Below are 6,996 nucleotides of genomic sequence, written 5' to 3'. Positions count from 1 at the left end.
TAACAATTACATAGTGATTTTCAGAGCAGCCAGGGATCAGAGTGACATCTTGTTTCAAGCTAAAATGAACAAGAACAGACGAGGAGGAAGAAGAGGAAGAGATCAAGAAGAGGAAATGAAATTTTGAAAAGTGTCTTTTATAAAGCACTGCAAGCTCATATATAGAGAGAGTTACGCTGTACAGTTCAGGCCATCCTGTAATTCTCACTGTAGCTATGAACTCACAACAGCCTTCCTGCTTCTTCAACTGGTAGTTTAGATTATTGGTTTTTCTCAGTATAAGAATGATTTATTCTTCATAGAAATCTGGAACTCTGCAAACTATAAAGAACACAGCTTCAAAGGGAGAACAGCTAGAAGGTAGCTCTACAAGGGAAAACGCCTGGATTCCCCAAATACCCTGTGGCTGATGAAGTCACAGCACTCTTAACTCACACACGCTTTCTTGTTTGTTACCTTACTGGCTTTTGTTACATTTGGTGGAGGGATGTTGTGGATTTGGTATAGACGCTTATATTATCTTATTTGGGTTCCCAAAATTGCACAATAATCTGCATGTAAAATGCTGAGGGTCCCTGCCCCTAGTTGGTTTTGATTGGTAAATAAAGTTGCCGGTGGCTAATGGCTGGGCAGAGAGACAGAAGCAGGACTTTAGGATTCCCATGCAAGGGAAGAGGAAAAAGGAATTAGAACCACCATGCCAGGTAAAGGAGAAAGACCAGGCCTGAGAAGTGCAAGAAAGAGAGACAGCCAACATGTAAGAGGCAGGAAAGAGCAGTCCCAGTCCCCCCTCCACCGGGTCTAGGGCAACAAGAATGGAATATAAATTTTAGTAAGTAATGAGTTGGAAATATTGGAGGGGAGACTGTTTTAGCCACACGGAGGTTTGGGAATGGCCCAACCACTGAGCTGCTTAAATCATATTAAAATATAAGGCTTCATATATGTGAGTCTTTCATTCAGGAACCCAGAACACTGGGGCTGATAGAGAGGAACCTGCACGCTACTGCCACCGGCTTGGTTTGAGCAGGCTTAATTGCCTACTGCCAAAAAAGGAGAATAGAATAGTATAATTGAGTATACTTAAAAGGACAACAGGCTGGGCAGAAATTAGGCAACTGCACGTAACTTTGTGGCATTTTTGGCTTGGCTTTGAGTTTAGTTTGGTTTGGTTAGATTTGGTATGGTTTTTTCTTGAAAAGGGGGGTTTTGCAGACCAGACTGGCTTTGAACTCTTAACCTTCAGTTCTGAAGCACTAGAGTTACAGTGCTGAAAGGCATCCACAATCACAAAAAGAATAAATCCGAACGTCACCCACTTTCTGGCGGTCTAAGACTCTGTGGCTCCGAAAGCAGCTAAAATACCCTCAAAAGAGTGCTCCCAGGAGAAACAAGCTGTACCACAATATTATCGTCAAATTCCCGCTGACCACTGAGTCAGCCATGACAAAAATAGAGGACAACAACGCGCTTGTGATCACTGTGGATGTCAAGGCCAACAACCACCAGATCAAACAGGCCGTGAAGAAACCCAGACATTGACATGGCCGAAGTCAATCCCCTGATAAGGCCCGACGGAGAGAAGGTGTGTGTGTGCTTGGTTCCTGTTGTAATGCTCTGGATGCTGCCAACAAGATTGGGATCATCTAAACTGAGTCCAGATGGCTAATTCTAAACATACACCCTTTTTCCCAATAAAGAAAGAAAGAAAGAAAGAAAGAAAGAAAGGAAGGAAGGAAGGAAGGAAGGAAGGAAGGAAGGAAGGAAGGAAGAAAGAAAAAAAGGAAAGGAAGGAAGGAAGGAAGGAAGAAAGAAAGAAAGAAAGAAAGAAAGAAAGAAAGAAAGAAAGAAAGAAAGCAAAGGTGGAGCTGAAGGACGGCTCAGCAGTTAGGAGCACTGACTGCTCATATAGAAGACTTGAGTTTGGTTTCTAGCATTTGCGTAGGATTTACAACCACCAAACTCCAACCAGGGAATCTGATTCTATCTTTTGACCTTCAAGGTCATCAGGCTCACAGATGTGCACATTCATAGATGCAGACAAGACACTTATTTTCTGTAAAATATATGAATTCCTGGAATAGAGTGGGTGAGGGAGTGAGTGAGGGAGGGAGGGAGGGAGGGAGTGAGTGTGTGAGTGAGTCAGTGTGTGAGTGAGGGTGTGAGTGAGGGAGTGAGTGTGTGAGTGAGTATGTGAGTGTGTGAATGAGTGTGTGAGTGGGTGAGTGTGTGAATGAGTGTGTGAGTGAGTGAGTGAGGGAGGGAGGGAGGGAGGGAGGGAGGGAGTGAGGGAGTGGGTGTGGGAGTGAAGGAGTGAGGGAGTGGGTGTGGGAGTGAAGGAGTGAGGGAGTGGGTGTGGGAGTGAAGGAGGGAGGGAGTGGGTGTGGGAGTGAAGGAGTGAGGGAGTGGGTGTTGGAGTGAATCATTAGGTCTGGGATGGAACCACAATATACAAAATTTGAACAACTGTGTTTGAGAACCATGTTTTTACGACCTGTTCTTTTCTAGTGATTCTTGTTAGTGGTGTTTAGATGGTGTCCTTATGTGTTGGGTGACTTAATCAGTGTCTGTTTCTACCTCCAACTATTAAGTTCTGTCAAAACACAGATGTGTCTGGTCACTGTACCCCTCCTAAGGGCCAATGTGGCATCTAGAACATCTGGGTAGACTTTGACATTTAACATGTGACAGCACTAGGAAGAGCTCCTAAAGCTCGTGAATCGCCATGTATGGGGTAAGTTCATGCAGCCTTGTGCACTGGGCTGTAGCTGTTTAGCTACTTTGTGGGTTCTTTTTTTTTTTTCTACCCCTTTATCCCTTCAGTTTTACGCCCACCAGTAGATAGGAGAGAAAGAACGATACATGAAACAAAGAGAGAGATCCCTGAATCTAATTTTTTCTTCTTATTTATTCTTTGAACATGACTATCAACAAACTGCAACCGACCCTCCTGAACAGCCAACAACTGCCAACAACCAACAACTACCACTCTCATCTAGCTGGGCTCTAGCATTTATACACCTGGTAGAAAGTTCCCAGAATTCCAAATGTCACACAATTGAAAAAACTGTCTGCAGCTGTCAAACCATGCCTCTTCCAGAGCATGAGGCAAACCATAGCCAGCTGCTGAGAGGCAGCCCTATAACCCAACACCTTGGATTAAATGGAAAACATATCCTTATAATATTTCTGTTTTTTTTTTGTTTGTTTGTTTTTTAAGAAACCAAAATTCCAGCTTCTCATCACATTGAGGTAAGGCTAAAGCTCACATAGCCCTGAGTGATGAGGTGAGGCTTCATTCTTTATTCTGAGGTTTGACTTTGGAGCCTGAATCCTGGATCAAGGAACCCAATCTCCTGAGATTTTCCAGATGACAGGAACATCTGTTCAATCGAAGTGACATCAGGTGGCTCCAGGATTGGGGTTGGTCACCAGGAAGACCAGACCATCATTAGATAGTTAGTACTTTCAGCCTACAGCAAGTTTTCCTGGGGGAGGGAGGTGTTGACTCTGTGTAGAGAGTGTCCATATGTCCGTGCAGTCATCAGAGTCCTGGATTGCTGTGTTCGGGGGGGTTCTGAGTACATGAACATATCTACAAACCATGGAGTAATGCATTCTAATTCCACAGAGAGGGCTACTGAACACAGAACCGACCCTTCCAGTCTTTACCCTAAGCGTCAGTTATCTGAAAAAAAAATTAGGCTTTAGTATGCGTAGACCGCCCACCCCAGTCTGTGTTGTTCAAGTTTTTATATAAAGTGTGAGGTCCACGTGTTCTCTCATACTCTTTCAGTCGTCTCTGCGATGCAATGCCAATGGTGTGCAATGGACCTCATGCTGTACTGAGATTACTCATGTAAAAGTTGTCTGCACATGTGCAATCTGGGTACAGTCTTCATCAAATATTGCTGATCTGTAGTTGATTGAACGTATGGCTGCTGAAATCTGATTGTAAGAGGCTGGTGGATCTTATATTTCCTTGAAATCTAAGGGAGTCACTAGAAAATTACTCTAAGTGGAGGATCATGGGAACTTTCTGTTTGTCATCTCATTAAGCAAACGTAGTGATCTGCTGTGAACAGTTAGCAGTTTCTGTGTAGGACAGCCCTGTGACAGGACCTGTGTGGGGTCAGTACCAGGATTGAACCAACTTGTGGCATCTCTAAGATGGTGGTACTGGAGTAATGCTGGCTGTGTACGGTGTGGGGTTCACACATGCTATTGCCTATGTCATCGAGTATATGAGACAAGGAAGCATTACATCAGACCAGCCTTCTACCCTTGGTCTTGGTTTCCTGAGACAGTGTCTCTTCATGTAGCACAAGCTATCTTAAAACTGCAGCCATCCTCCTTGGTTTTCCAGGCACTGCAATTAGAAGCGTGAGCTTCTAAGGTACCTAACTTTCACTCTGTTTCTGGATAGAATCACTGGTGACTGTGAATGATCAACTAAAGGTGACACATGATAATATTAATAATAAAAAAGATGGAAAGAGAGCAGACAAATCTGCTTAACGCTTTTTTGGATTGATTTCTTGAATCAGTCTATCAATAAAAAATTCCTTTTGTCCAATCTAATAAAGCCACTCCAAGTCTGGATCACTATGAAGATTGGAGGAGAAGCTCTGCCTCTGGATGCCTTGTGCTCTGACATGGATCCTGTGTTGCCTGAGGGAAGGGCTACACAACCCTGTGAGAGTGTTGCAAAAGAGGACGCGGTACATGGAGACTTTACATTAATAGAGAAGACAAACTTTCTGTCTGTATGCATCTGCCCTATCTATTCCTCAGGCGAGTATATTCTATGCAAATCTGAAAGGAGAGAAAAAAGATAAGCCTTCAATTCCTTACTCCTTTGAGGTCAGGTTTTTAGATGGTGACTGCTGGATCTGGTCAGGGTTTAGTTGAACTGAACAGAGTAATAACAGCTGCTAATATTCAGGCTTACCAGAAATTATAAAGGCAAAGAGTAGTGCAGAAAACGGGCACCAGCAACCCTCTGAAAAGCTATCCCTACTGTTAAACAATGAAATGAGAGATAATGATTATTCGGTGTTTAAAAACTGCCAAATGTACTGATAGTACATGCAAATGCTCTGCTGTGGACATGCAGTAACTTTTGCAGACACGGGTTCTGCATGGCTATTCATAAAACGGTCAGTTAATAAATGTTTGGCTATTTCAAATGCTTTGCATGTTTCCCTCTCTCTTTTTTGAGACAATATCTTAACGTATCAACTCTAGGACTTCCACATTTAATTATAGTTTATTCACTTTGGGATCTTCCGTGTAACAGGGCCCCAGACCTTAACACAACTAACTCGATGCTGGAAGTATCATTCAGGCCATAAAACTCACCACCAAAAAGAAAACAAAACCTAAACCATCAAAGTACACAGTTCTGGGAAAATATCTAAATGTATTAACCTTGCCTTTTTTGGCTTCTATAGTTCTGCTTCTAGCTATATATTCTTGTTAACTGAGGTATATCAACCTAGAATATGGTTTTTGTGCTTAAAAGCTCATCCTGAGAAAGGCTCAGATATGTATGGGATTCCGAATACCCAAAGAAGTCGCCATCTGGCTAACGAGGACTTTTGTTGGTTTAAGCCAATGTCCAGTCTTCTCTGGTGGATATCCCACAATATTATGCATGCACTAATTTCATTTGCGAAGTATTTATAAACACACACAGAAATTATTTTCAAACTGACTTCAGAAAATGAAAGATTTTTCTGGGCATGGTAGCTGTTCTGACTTGTGTCATTGTTGCTATGATACATTTCTATCACAGTTCATTCCTGAAAGCATCACTTCTGAACTTAAGCTGGAATCTTGAGACAGAAACCAATGGAGAAACATTGTTTACCAGCTTGCCCTCTGTGGTTTGCTTAGCTGCTTTTCTTATATAGCCCAGGACCACCTCTGCCTAGGGATGGTACTACCCACAAGTGGTTTGGGTTCCTACATCATTTAGCAATAAAATTGGAAAAGGGGGTGGGGAGGACAGATCAGCCTGGGCAACTTAGTAAGTTCTTGCCTCAAAATAAAACACAAAGAGCTGAAGGCATAATTCAATGATAGAATGCTTACTTAGCATCTACAAGGTCCTGGGTTCAATTCCAGTACCAGGAAGAAGGAAGGAAGAAATTAAGGCAGACACCACAGCCATGGAGACCTCTAGAAAAATTAGTATAGAGAGGAACAGGTCCAGAGGCAATGTGCAGATGAAAGAAACAGCATCAGGAGAAATAGGTAGAAAACACGGGCCATTGCAAAGCCTAAGGAAAAGGCTGGCTAAGGTGGAAACAAGTATGAACGAGGGACCTGGGCACAAGTTTCTGAGTTTTGTTAGTAAGTTTCAACAGCTGAGGCAATGGGAAGCCATGGTTGGGGGCAGCTGTCAGTTATTCAGAGTTGCCACCAAGAAAAGGAAGTTCCCAGGAGTGGAGGTGTGAGCTCAGTGGCAGAGCCCAGGCTTAGAATGAGAGAGGGAGGGAAAGAGAGAGGAGGGGGAGAGGGAGAGAGGGAGAGAGGGAGAGGAGAGCAGCCAGAGGAGCATGTTGGGTGTCCTGTTGTATCACTCTCTACCTCATTCATTTGAGACACAGTTTGTCAGTAACCCTGGGGCTAAGCTGGCAGCCAGCAAACTCGAACAGTCTTCTCGTTTCTGACCCGCACAGAATGGGGTTAGAGGAATGAACAAAGACATGCTTGGCTTAAATTGATAAAAAATATATATTAATGTGTACGTGCATGGGTATTTGGATTGCATAAATGTCTGTGCACTGGGTCCATGCAGTTTCTGTGGAGCCCAGAAATGACATCAGAACAGGAGTTACAGATTCTTGTGAACTACCATGTGGGTGCTGGGAATCGAACCCAAGTCCGCTGAAAGAGCAGTCAGTGCCCTTACCTTAAGCTGAGCCATCCCTTCAGCCCCTGACTAAAGTCCTTTTATTTAAATTCCGTTTGTGTGCATATGTGTGTATA

The sequence above is a fragment of the Micromys minutus genome (genome assembly GCF_963924665.1).
Source record: "Micromys minutus genome assembly, chromosome: 12".
Lineage (NCBI taxonomy): Eukaryota > Metazoa > Chordata > Mammalia > Rodentia > Muridae > Micromys > Micromys minutus.
This window is presented reverse-complemented; position numbering follows the sequence as displayed.